At 51.7% G+C, this 12,898-nt stretch overlaps 1 long non-coding RNA gene across 1 annotated transcript; it reads right to left on the bottom strand.

The window, feature by feature from the left end:
- Positions 1 to 2,394: 2,394 nt before the first annotated feature.
- LOC144602687 (uncharacterized) lies at positions 2,395 to 6,369 on the bottom strand. Its single transcript, XR_013548482.1, has 4 exons — positions 6,337 to 6,369; positions 4,789 to 4,834; positions 4,449 to 4,554; positions 2,395 to 3,548 (listed from the first exon to the last, which is right to left on the bottom strand). It is a non-coding gene; the product is annotated as an uncharacterized LOC144602687 (long non-coding RNA).
- Positions 6,370 to 12,898: the final 6,529 nt, after the last annotated feature.

Here is a 12,898-nt window from a genome sequence, read left to right as displayed (position 1 = left end):
TCCACAGATTCACAACTCTCTGACTGAAAAAGACCTAACTACAGCTGCTGTCTGTACAGAGTTTCAATGAGGTCTACATTCAGTAGAAACCAGACTTTGTTTTTTTGATTTTTTTTAATCCCCGGGCTAGCGATATGCGTTTTCAACTTACGATATTTGTGATTTACGATGGGTTTAATCAGAACGTAAATCCTTCGTAGTCACTTCCAACTACAAGTAGGGTTGCCAACTGTCCCATATTACCCGTATTTTGGGCTAAATTAGTTTGTCCCGTACGGGACCGCCCTTGGCCTATATTAGTATGGGGTTGCCAACTATCTCACTCCCAAATAAGGGACAAAGGGTGACGTCACCGCCCCGCGCCCCACGTGACCTCACCCAGCCAGCGGCCATGTGCTCCCGCTCCACCAATGGCGGCCGCCCGGGCCGGGAGGCGGGTTGCTGCACAACCTCCATGAGGCGGCGCCTAGGCCTCCGGGCCTACAGCGTCCGGGCCTACAGCGCCGTCCGGGCCTACAGCGTCCGGGCCTACAGCGTCCGGGCCTACAGCGCCTTTCGGGCCTAATACGGGACAAGGGCGGTCCCGTACGCAAGGTGACGTCACCTTGATCCGTATTTGGGAGTGAGGACGTTGGCAACCCTAACTGCAAGTCACAGAACAGGGAGAGAGAGAGAGACCTCTGTGTGAAGTGAAGCACAAACGTCCTGCTGGGAAGAGTTTGCAGCCAGTCCTCTGGAGTGCAATCAATCGTTTCTGTCTTGAACTCGCGCCAGGACTCAAGGTGCTGCAGCGAACAGGAAGCCAGCCCTCTGTCTCCTAGTTGAAGGAACAAAGAGATCTGTAATCACTGGGATATTTGTGACTCAGCTCTGGGGGATGAGTCAGTCATAAGTCAACATAGAAAACTAGGTGCAGGAGGAGGCCAATCAGCCCTTCCAGCCAGCACTGCCATTCAATATGATCATGGCTGATCATCCACAATCACTGCCCCATTCCTGCCTTCTCCCCATAATCCCTTGATTCCTTTAGCCGGAAGAGCTGAATCTAACTCTCTCTTGAATACGTCCAGTGAATTGGCCTCCAATGCCTTCTGTGGCAGAGAATTCCACAGATTCACAACTCTTTGGTTGAAAACGTTTTGTCAGTTCGGAGCAAACGGGATGGCCTTCGTTGCCCTCGCACATCGATGAACCTTGGGCGCCCAACACCCTGCCTGTCGCCGGTTTGTGGTTTGTCCCTCCTCGGACCACTGTCGGTCGGTACTCACCACTGCTGACCGGGAGCACCGCACAAGCCTTGCCGTTTCAGAGATGCTCTGACCCAGTCGTCTGGCCAGAACAATTTGGCCCTTGTCAAAGTCGCTCAGGTCTTTACTCCTGCCCATTTCTCCTGCATCCAACACGTCAACTTCAAGAACTGACTGTTCACTTGCTGTCTAATATATCCCACCCCTTGACAGGTGCCATTGTAACAAGATAATCAATTTTATTCACTTCGCCTGTCAGTGGTCATAATGTTTTGGCTGATCGGTGTATATGTGTGTACTTGTATGTGTATTTTTTAAACACACTGAACATTTTGTTCTCATTTACTATATTGTGTAGTGTGCTGTTTACATGAGGTCATAACGGATGGGAATAGAATTAGGCCATTCGGCCCATCAAGTCTATGCCACCATTCAATCATGGCTGATATATCTCTCCCTCCTAGCCCCATTCTCCTGCCTTCCCCCCATTACCTGACACTCGTACTAATCGAGAATCTATATCTCTGCCTTAGAAATATCCACTGACTTGTGGCCTCCACAGCCTTCTGTGGCAATGAATTCCACAGATTCACCACCCTCTGACTAAAGAAATTCCTCCTCATCTCCTTCCTAAAGAAAGAACGTCCTTTTATTCTGAGGCCGTGCCCTCTAGTCCGAGAAAAATTGACGTCTGACAGCCCCACCAGTCCTAGTCCTTCAGCACGAGGGCGTACCTAGGGCGGTCATGGTGGCGCAGCGGTAGAGTTGCCGCCATACAGCGAATGCAGCGCCGGAGACCCGGGTTCCATCCCGACTACGGGCGCCGTCTGTACGGAGTTTGCACGTTCTCCCCGTGACCTGCGTGGGTTTTCTCCGAGATCTTCGGTTTCCTCACACACTCCAAAGACGTACAGGTTTGGAGGGTAATTGGCTTGGTGTAAGTGTAAATTGTCCCTAGTGGGTGTAGGATAGTGTTAGTGTGCGGGGATCGCTGGTCGGCGCAGACCCGGTGGGCCGAAGGGCCTGTTTCCGCGCTGTATCTCTAAACTAGACGAAACAATTGGCTGTGCTGGATTCACATGCTTTGAGACGGGGTCCAAACAGGATCTTACAAAGGAACAGCGACACAATGTAAGAAAGACTGATTTTATTACAAAGTTCATCTAGTTTATTGTCACATGTACCGAGGTACAGTGAAAAGCTTTTGTTGCGCGCTAACCAGCCAGCGGAAAGACAATACACAATCGAACCGTCCACAGTGTACAGAAACATGATAAGGGAATAACGTTTAGTGCAAGGTAAAGCCAGCAAAGGGTGGAGGAGAGAGGGGGGAGAGATGGAGGGGGAGAGAGGGAGGGAGAGGGGAAGGAGGGGGAGAGGGTCACCAATGAGGTGGATAGTAGTTCAGGACTGCTCTCTGGTTGTGGTGGGATGGTTCAGTTGCCTGATAACAGCCGGGAAGAAAACTGCCCCTGAATCTGGAGGTGTGCGTCTTCACACTTCTGTACCTCTTGCCCCGATGATCGTCCACAATCAGTAACCCGTGCCTGCCTTCTCCCCATATCCCTTGATTCCGCTAGCCCCGAGAACTCTATCTAACTCTCTTTTAAATCCATCCAGCGATTTGGCCTCCACTGCCCTCTGTGGCAGAGAATCCCACAAACTCACAACAAATTCTCTGGGAGAAAAAGTTGTTTTTAAAAAAAAAAAAGATTAATTCTAGAACATAAAAGCCATGATGTAATGTTGAGGCTTTTCAAAGCCACACTTGGAATGTTATCAGCGGTTTTGGGCCACATATCTGAGGAAGGATGTGCTGGCTCTGGAGAGGATCCAGAGGAGGTTTAGAATGATCACAGGGATGATTGGGTTAACGTACGAGGAGCGTTTGATGGTACTGGGCCTGTGCTCTGTGGATCTCTGGAATTCATTGCCACGCACAGCAGTGGAGGCCAAGTCAATGAGTATATTTTTAGAGCGCAGAATGATAGAGCCCTGATTAAGAAGGGTGTCAAGAGTAACAAGGAGAAGGGGGGGGGGGGTTGAGAGGGAAAGATGTCACGAGCTTGAAGTTGGAGAAGTCAGTGTTCATACCGCTGGGGTGTAAGCTGCCCGAGCGAAACATGGGGTGCTGTTCCTCCAATTTGCGCTGGGCCTCAACTCTGACAGTGGAGGAGGCCCAGGACAGGACGGTCAGTCTGAAGAAGGGTCTCGACCCGAAACGTCACCCATTCCTTCTCTCCAGAGATGCTGCCCGTCCCGCTGAGTTACTCCAACCAGCATTTTGTGTCCATCTTCGGCCTGTAGTCAATCCCGAGGTAAAGGAGATAAAGGAAACATGACGTGAGACAGGGTCGCGGCAAACACACACACGCATGCACACAGTAACCAGGGGCAGGGAGGGGGGGGGGGAACAGGGCACTGTGAGTATCACCAGGGTTCACTCTGTGACTCTAGTCTGTACAAATATCATCACGCACATTCCAGCGTTTCCACCGGTTAAATTCGTTGCCTGGAGAGGAGAGCAAAACCTCCAGGGAGAGAGAGACAGAGACACACAGAGAGGTAGGGAGAGAGAGAGTGTGCGAGTTTGATTGTGTGTGTGATTGTGTGTGCGCGAGTGTGTTAGTGTATGAGTGTGTGTGTGAGTGTGTTAGTGTATGTGAGAGTGTGAGTGTGTGTGTGTAAGTGTGTGAGATTGAGTGTGTTCGTGTATGTGAGTGTGTGTGTGATTGTGTGTGCGTGTGAGATTGTGTGTGCGAGTGTGTTAGTGTGAGTGTGTTAGTGTATGTGAGTGTGAGTGAGTGTGTGTGTGTAAGTGTGTGAGATTGTGAGAGTGTTTTAGTGTATGTGAGTGTGTGAGCGTGAGTGTGAGTGTGTTAGTGTATGAGTGTGTGCGTGTGAGTGCGAGTGTGTTAGTGTATGTGAGTGTGTGTAATTGTGTGTGTGATTGTGAGTGTGTGTTAGTGTATGTGTGTGTGAGAGCGAGTGTGTTAGTGTGTGTGTGTGAGTGCGAGTGTGTTAGTGTGTGTGTAATTGTGTGTGTAATTGTGTGTGTGCGAGTGTGTTAGTGTGTGTGAGAGTGTGTGTGTGAGATTGAGTGTGAGGGTGACGTACACGAGGCAATGATAAACTGAACCTCCAGACCCAGGGGAGAGTTTCTCCCCAACTTTCCTGACCGACTCTGAGCTGTAAACGCACCTGTTCCCACTGCGTGAAGCGGGCAGACATCAGACGGGCCGAATGGACGCCAACTCCGGCCGCCATTTTGACCAGGAGAAACGTTTGTCCAGAACAGATGGTCAACCTGCGATTCAGAAACACAAAGGGTGAAGCCGTCTCCCCCAGGGTTTCAGGAGCAGAGGGGGGAGAGCCCAGGAGAGCGGCTCAGAGCACTGTGAGAATCGTCAGTCGTACGTCAGCAACTCTAGTCTGAAAGGGGTCATCATTTACCGCCCTGCCCCCCACACCCTCCCTCCCACCCACCCTCACCCTCCCTCCCACCCACCCTCCCCCCCACCCACCCACAGCCCGCGTGTACCTGGTGGGGATGTGGAGTCACGGCCTCCAGACGTGCCCTCTCCCATCTGCAAAGAAAGGGAATTAAAGTCAATGTGCAAACAAGGAACCGCAGATGCTGGTTTGTATTAAAAAAAGACACAAAGTGCTGGAGGAATCCAGCGGGTCAGGCAGCATCTCTGAATTAGTCTGACGGAGAGTCTCGACCTGAAACGTCACCGATCATGTTTAATATTGTTGCAGGAATGACGCAGGGAACAGAAATGTGAGTCTGTGTGTGTGTCTCTGTGTGTAAGTGTGTATGTTTGCGAGTGGGTCTATGTGTGTGTACCTTCCACGCTCACGATGTGATCGCCTGGATGTCCTCTGGGTGCTCTGCTGTGTGTCTGTATGTGTGTGTCTCCGTGTGTGTGTGTGTGTGTGTCTCCGTGTGTGTGTGTGTTTCTGGATGGGTGTCTCTCTGTGCTTGTATCTACGTGTATGTGTACGTGTGCAAGTGCAAAGACGTACAGGTATGTAGGTTAATTGGCTGGGTAAATGTAAAAATTGTCCCTAGTGGGTGTAGGATAGTGTTAATGTACGGGGATCGCTGGGCGGCACGGACTTGGAGGGCCGAAAAGGCCTGTTTCCGGCTGTATATTTATGATATGATATGATATGATAAGTGCGTGTGTGTGTCTCCGTGTGTGTGTGTCTGTCTCTCTGCGCTTGAGTCCACGTGTACGTGTGTCTGCGTGTGCAAGTGTCAGTGCGTGTGTGTGTCTCTGCGCATGAGTGTGTTGTATGTGTGCGTGATTGTGTCTGTGTGAGTGTGTGTCTGTATACGTGTGCAAGTGTGTGTGTGTGACTACGGGGCTGTCACTGCAAGACTGACGCAGGTAGCGGGGAGTGTTAGAGAGTCAGAGCCTCACAGCAGGAAAACGTGTCGACCAAGTTAGACACAGAGTGCTGGAGTAACTCAGCGGGTCAGGCAGCATCTGTGGAGAACACGGATAGGTGACGTTTCACAGAGTGCTGGAGTAACTCAGCGGGTCAGGCAGCATCTGTGGAGAACGTGGATGGGTGACGTTTCGGGTCAGACCAAACACAGGCAGGTGGGACGATTGTCGATGGGGCAGGTTGGTGGGTGTGGGGCAAGTTGGGCTGAAGGGCCTGTTTCCAGGACTCTACAAAGTTATTTAAATTGCACGTGTGCCCACCTCTGCCACCTGGTTGCAGGACCACACGAGGAGCTGTAGGGGGCAGCGTTGCCAGGGTGGGGTTGGCACCCATACCCACCCACTCTGCATCGTCTCCCAGCTTGGTGCGGCGTGCCGGGCGAATGCCCACCCGCCCCGTCCCCGCGCCCCCCACAGACAAGGTGGAGCGGGTCAGACAGACGGCCGTCTACAGTCACAGGGCGACACACACACAAACACACACACACACACCCCGGGCACCAGCGGCTCAGAGCACTGTGAGAATCGTCAGCCATACGTCAGCAACTCTAGTCTGAAAGGGGTCATCATTTACCGCCCTGCCCCCCACACCCTCCCACCCACCCACCCTCCCACAGCCCTCCCGCGTGTACCTGGTGGGGATGTGGAGTCATGGTCTCCAGACGTGCCCTCTCCCATCTGCAAAGACAGGGAATGAAACTCAACGTGGGAAACAAGGAACCACAGATGGCATTCAACAACAGCCCGAGAGGGGACGTCTTTCACACAGAGGGGGGGGGGGGGGGGTGAATGGAACCAACTGCCCGAGGACGTAGTTGAGGCCGAGAATTAAAAGTTGTTTTAAAAAGATAAAAACTAAATCCATTCAATTATTTACAATATTTTCACGACAAAAACAATCGGGGCGTCACGGTGGCGCAGCGGTAGAGTTGCTGCCTCACGGCGCCGGAGACCCGGGTTCCATCCCGACCACGGAGTTTGTACGTTCTCCCTGTGACCTGCGTGGGTTTTCTCCGGGACCTTCGGTTTCCTCCCACACTCCAAAGACGTGCGTACGGTTTTGTGGGCTAATTGGCTTGGTGTAATTTACAATTGTCCCCAGTGTGTGTAGGATAGTGTACGTGCGCGATGATCGCTGGTCGGCGCGGACCCGGTGGGACGAAGGGCCTGTTTCCGTGCTGTATCTCTAAAGTCTAAATAGGCGCAGAAGTTTGAAAGCACAAACCTGTGGTGTATTTACCATTTTGAGTTTTGTGTTTTGGCAGCTGAGCCTTGCCGTAGTTCCGGTTATAAAGCATTGTGGGATACCTGATTACACTCTGGTGGTGTTGAAGTAAAGCAGCCATATGTTGTATGCTAACCTGTCTCACTCGTCGATTCTTATCATAATACACCACAGTTAAAGTTGGCGACCCAAGTACCTCCCCCACAGGTACTGGTGAAACTTCTTTACACCAAACTGCACTACTGGTCAGTCACCTGCTGACCTGTTTCTGAACAGACACGTGCGCACCCGTCTGGATTTCATCCGTCTGGACACAGCAGCCGCTGTTCGTAAAAAACAGTACAAGCAGAAGTTTCACCATGACCTCCGTGCAGCAGACAGGTGTTTCTCAGTGGATGACCCAGTGTATTTATACAATACGGCTGGGGGAGGACGCAAATGGATTCCTGGAGTCATAGTGGATCAAACAGGACCGGTGTCTTACAAAGTACAAGGAGGAGACACCGACATCACCTACAGGAGACATGGAGATCAGCTGAGATTCAGAGTCATGGGAGATGGACTGGATCAGGACACTGAAAACTCAACCACTGACACTTCTGCACCGAGCCAACCCGCACAGCCGGAGGACATGTCATCATGCAGCGAGCCAGGGACTGTGGACCGTACAGCTGCAGCTGCTGTGCCGCTGAGTCCACGCCGATCATCAAGGGTCAGGAAGCCTCCAGACCGCTATGTCCCTTAAGCTTCATTTTTTTTTTTTTTAAAAGGGGAAATGTTCGGCATGAAGGACTGTTTAGTTGTTTTCATTAATATGAACACACAGATGGACTGAGACTTGTTAAAACTACAAGAGGGTCTCTAGTGATAACAAGTAACTTTGCATAGTAGTAATTTTGGGAATGGTTATTGTTGGTAATAAGGCACTTGCTAATTTCAGTTATTTAAGATTACCTTCATTTTAAAAAGGGGGTAATGTGGTGTATTTACCATTTTGAGTATTTGTGTTTTGGCAGCTGAGCCTTGCCGTAGTTCCGGGTATAAAGCATTGTGGGATACCTGATTACACTCTCTGGTGGTGTTGAAGTAAAGCAGCCATATGTTGTATGCTAACCTGTCTCACTCGTCGATTCTTATCATAATACACCACAAACCCTTTTATCCTTTATCAGTGCACTGCTGACGACTTGATTGTAACCCAGGGTTTCAGGAGCAGAGGGGGGAGAGCCCGGGAGAGCGGCTCAGAGCACTGTGAGAATCATCAGTCGTACGTCAGCAACTCTAGTCTGAAAGGGGTCATCATTTACCGCCCTGCCCCCCACACCCACACTCCCTCCCTCCCTCCCACCCACAGCCCGCGTGTACCTGGTGGGGATGTGGAGTCACGGCCTCCAGACGTGCCCTCTCCCATCTGCAAAGACAGGGAATTAAAGTCAATGTGGAAACAAGGAACCGCAGATGCTGGTTTGCATTAAAAAAAGACACAAAGTGCTGGAGGAACCCAGCGGGTCAGGAAGCATCTCTGAATTAGTCTGAGCGAGAGTCTCGACCTGAAACGTCACCGATCATGTTTAATATTGTTGCAGGGAACAGAAATGTGTGTGTGTGTTTGTGAGTGTGTGTGTGTAATTTCCATGCTCACGATGTGATCGCCTGGATGTTCTCTGGGTGCTCTGCTGTGTCTCTGTTTGTGTGCATCCCTTTGTGTGTGTGTGTGTGTGTGTGTGTGTCCATGTGGGTGTGTCTGTGTGTGTGTGTCTCCATGTGTGTGTGTGTCTCTGGATGTCTGTCTCACGGCGCCTGTGTCTACGTGTATCTGTGTGTGTGTGTGAGTGTCTACGTGTGTGTGTCTCTGGATGTGTCTCTCTGCGCTTGTGTCTACGTGTCTGTGTGTGTCTGTCTGCGTGTGCAAGTGTCAGTGCGTGTGTGTGTGTCTCTGTGCATGAGTGTGTCTGTGTGAGTGTGTGTCTGTATACGTGTGCAAGTGTGTGTGTGTGACTACTGGGCTGTCACTGCAAGACTGACACAGGTAGCGGGGAGTGTTATAGAGTCAGAGCCTCACAGCATGAAAACGTGTCGACCAAGTTAGACACAGAGTGCTGGAGTAACTCAGCGGGTCAGGCAGCATCTGTGGAGAACATGGATAGGTGACGTTTCGGGTCTGACCAAACACAGGCAGGTGGGACGATTGTCGATGTGGCAGGTTGGTGGGTGTGGGGCAAGTTGGGCTGAAGGGCCTGTTTCCAGGACTCTACAAAGTTATTTAAATTGCACGTGTGCCCACCTCTGCCACCTGGTTGCAGGACCACACGAGGAGCTGTAGGGGGCAGCGTTGCCAGGGTGGGGTTGGCACCCATACCCACCCACTCTGCATCGTCTCCCAGCTTGGTGCGGCGTGCCGGGCTAATGCCCACCCGCCCCGTCCCCGCGCCCCCCACAGACAAGGTGGAGCGGGTCAGACAGACGGCCGTCTACAGTCACAGGGCCACACACACACACACACACACACACCCCGGGCACCAGCGGCTCAGAGCACTGTGAGAATCGTCAGCCATACGTCAGCAACTCTAGTCTGAAAGGGGTCATCATTTACCGCCCTGCCCCCCACACCCTCCCACCCACCCACCCTCCCACAGCCCTCCCGCGTGTACCTGGTGGGGATGTGGAGTCATGGTCTCCAGACGTGCCCTCTCCCATCTGCAAAGACAGGGAATGAAACTCAACGTGGGAAACAAGGAACCACAGATGGCATTCAACAACAGCCCGAGAGGGGACGTCTTTCACACAGAGGGGGGGGGGGGGGGGGGGGGGGTGAATGGAACCAACTGCCCGAGGACGTAGTTGAGGCCGAGAATTAAAAGTTGTTTTAAAAAGATAAAAACTAAATCCATTCAATTATTTACAATATTTTCACGACAAAAACAATCGGGGCGTCACGGTGGCGCAGCGGTAGAGTTGCTGCCTCACGGCGCCGGAGACCCGGGTTCCATCCCGACCACGGAGTTTGTACGTTCTCCCCGTGACCTGCGTGGGTTTTCTCCGGGACCTTCGGTTTCCTCCCACACTCCAAAGACGTGCGTACGGTTTTGTGGGCTAATTGGCTTGGTGTAATTTACAATTGTCCCCAGTGTGTGTAGGATAGTGTACGTGCGCGATGATCGCTGGTCGGCGCGGACCCGGTGGGACGAAGGGCCTGTTTCCGTGCTGTATCTCTAAAGTCTAAATAGGCGCAGAAGTTTGAAAGCACAAACCTGTGGTGTATTTACCATTTTGAGTTTTGTGTTTTGGCAGCTGAGCCTTGCCGTAGTTCCGGGTATAAAGCATTGTGGGATACCTGATTACACTCTCTGGTGGTGTTGAAGTAAAGCAGCCATATGTTGTATGCTAACCTGTCTCACTCGTCGATTCTTATCATAATACACCACAGTTAAAGTTGGCGACCCAAGTACCTCCCCCACAGGTACTGGTGAAACTTCTTTACACCAAACTGCACTACTGGTCAGTCACCTGCTGACCTGTTTCTGAACAGACACGTGCGCACCCGTCTGGATTTCATCCGTCCGGACACAGCAGCCGCTGTTCGTAAAAAACAGTACAAGCAGAAGTTTCACCATGACCTCCGTGCAGCAGACAGGTGTTTCTCAGTGGATGACCCAGTGTATTTATACAATACGGCTGGGGGAGGACGCAAATGGATTCCTGGAGTCATAGTGGATCAAACAGGACCGGTGTCTTACAAAGTACAAGGAGGAGACACCGACATCACCTACAGGAGACATGGAGATCAGCTGAGATTCAGAGTCATGGGAGATGGACTGGATCAGGACACTGAAAACTCAACCACTGACACTTCTGCACCGAGCCAACCCGCACAGCCGGAGGACATGTCATCATGCAGCGAGCCAGGGACTGTGGACCGTACAGCTGCAGCTGCTGTGCCGCTGAGTCCACGCCGATCATCAAGGGTCAGGAAGCCTCCAGACCACTATGTCCCTTAAGCTTCATTTTTTTTTTTTAAAAAAGGGGAAATGTTCGGCATGAAGGACTGTTAAGTTGTTTAAGTTGTTTTCATTAATTTGAACACACAGATGGACTGAGACTTGTTAAAACTACAAGAGGGTCTCTAGTGATAACAAGTAACTTTGCATAGTAGTAATTTTGGGAATGGTTATTGTTGGTAATAAGGCACTTGCTAATTTCAGTTATTTAAGATTACCTTCATTTTAAAAAGGGGGTAATGTGGTGTATTTACCATTTTGAGTATTTGTGTTTTGGCAGCTGAGCCTTGCCGTAGTTCCGGGTATAAAGCATTGTGGGATACCTGATTACACTCTCTGGTGGTGTTGAAGTAAAGCAGCCATATGTTGTATGCTAACCTGTCTCACTCGTCGATTCTTATCATAATACACCACAAACCCTTTTATCCTTTATCAGTGCACTGCTGACGACTTGATTGTAACCCAGGGTTTCAGGAGCAGAGGGGGGAGAGCCCGGGAGAGCGGCTCAGAGCACTGTGAGAATCATCAGTCGTACGTCAGCAACTCTAGTCTGAAAGGGGTCATCATTTACCGCCCTGCCCCCCACACCCACACTCCCTCCCTCCCACCCTCCCTCCCGCCCACAGCCCGCGTGTACCTGGTGGGGATGTGGAGTCACGGCCTCCAGACGTGCCCTCTCCCATCTGCAAAGACAGGGAATTAAAGTCAATGTGGAAACAAGGAACCGCAGATGCTGGTTTGCATTAAAAAAAGACACAAAGTGCTGGAGGAACCCAGCGGGTCAGGCAGCATCTCTGAATTAATCTGAACGAGAGTCTCGACCTGAAACGTCACCGATCATATTTAATATTGTTGCAGGGAACAGAAATGTGTGTGTGTGTTTGTGAGTGTGTGTGTGTAATTTCCATGCTCACGATGTGATCGCCTGGATGTTCTCTGGGTGCTCTGCTGTGTCTCTGTTTGTGTGCATCCCTTTGTGTGTGTGTGTGTGTGTGTGTCCATGTGGGTGTGTCTGTGTGTGTGTGTCTCCATGTGTGTGTGTGTGTGTCTCTGGATGTCTGTCTCACGGCGCCTGTGTCTACGTGTATCTGTGTGTGTGTGTGAGTGTCTACGTGTGTGTGTGTCTCTGGATGTGTCTCTCTGCGCTTGTGTCTACGTGTCTGTGTGTGTCTGTCTGCGTGTGCAAGTGTCAGTGCGTGTGTGTGTGTCTCTGTGCATGAGTGTGTCTGTGTGAGTGTGTGTCTGTATACGTGTGCAAGTGTGTGTGTGTGACTACTGGGCTGTCACTGCAAGACTGACACAGGTAGCGGGGAGTGTTATAGAGTCAGAGCCTCACAGCATGAAAACGTGTCGACCAAGTTAGACACAGAGTGCTGGAGTAACTCAGCGGGTCAGGCAGCATCTGTGGAGAACATGGATGGGTGACGTTTCACAGAGTGCTGGAGTAACTCAGCGGGTCAGGCAGCATCTGTGGAGAACATGGATAGGTGACGTTTCGGGTCTGACCAAACACAGGCAGGTGGGACGATTGTCGATGTGGCAGGTTGGTGGGTGTGGGGCAAGTTGGGCTGAAGGGCCTGTTTCCAGGACTCTACAAAGTTATTTAAATTGCACGTGTGCCCACCTCTGCCACCTGGTTGCAGGACCACACGAGGAGCTGGAGGGGGCAGCGTTGCCAGGGTGGGGTTGGCACCCATACCCACCCACTCTGCATCGTCTCCCAGCTTGGTGCGGCGTGCCGGGCGAATGCCCACCTGCCCCGTCCCCGCGCCCCCCACAGACAAGGTGGAGCGGGTCAGACAGACGGCCATCTACAGTCACAGGGCCACACACACACACACACACCGGGCACCAGCGGCTCAGAGCACTGTGAGAATCGTCAGCCGTACGTCAGCAACTCTAGTCTGAAAGGGGTCATCATTTACCGCCCTGCCCCCCACACCCACCCTCCCACCCACAGCCCGCGTGTAC

This window comes from Rhinoraja longicauda, chromosome 19, assembly GCF_053455715.1.
Source record: "Rhinoraja longicauda isolate Sanriku21f chromosome 19, sRhiLon1.1, whole genome shotgun sequence".
Lineage (NCBI taxonomy): Eukaryota > Metazoa > Chordata > Chondrichthyes > Rajiformes > Arhynchobatidae > Rhinoraja > Rhinoraja longicauda.
This window is presented reverse-complemented; position numbering and strand designations above follow the sequence as displayed.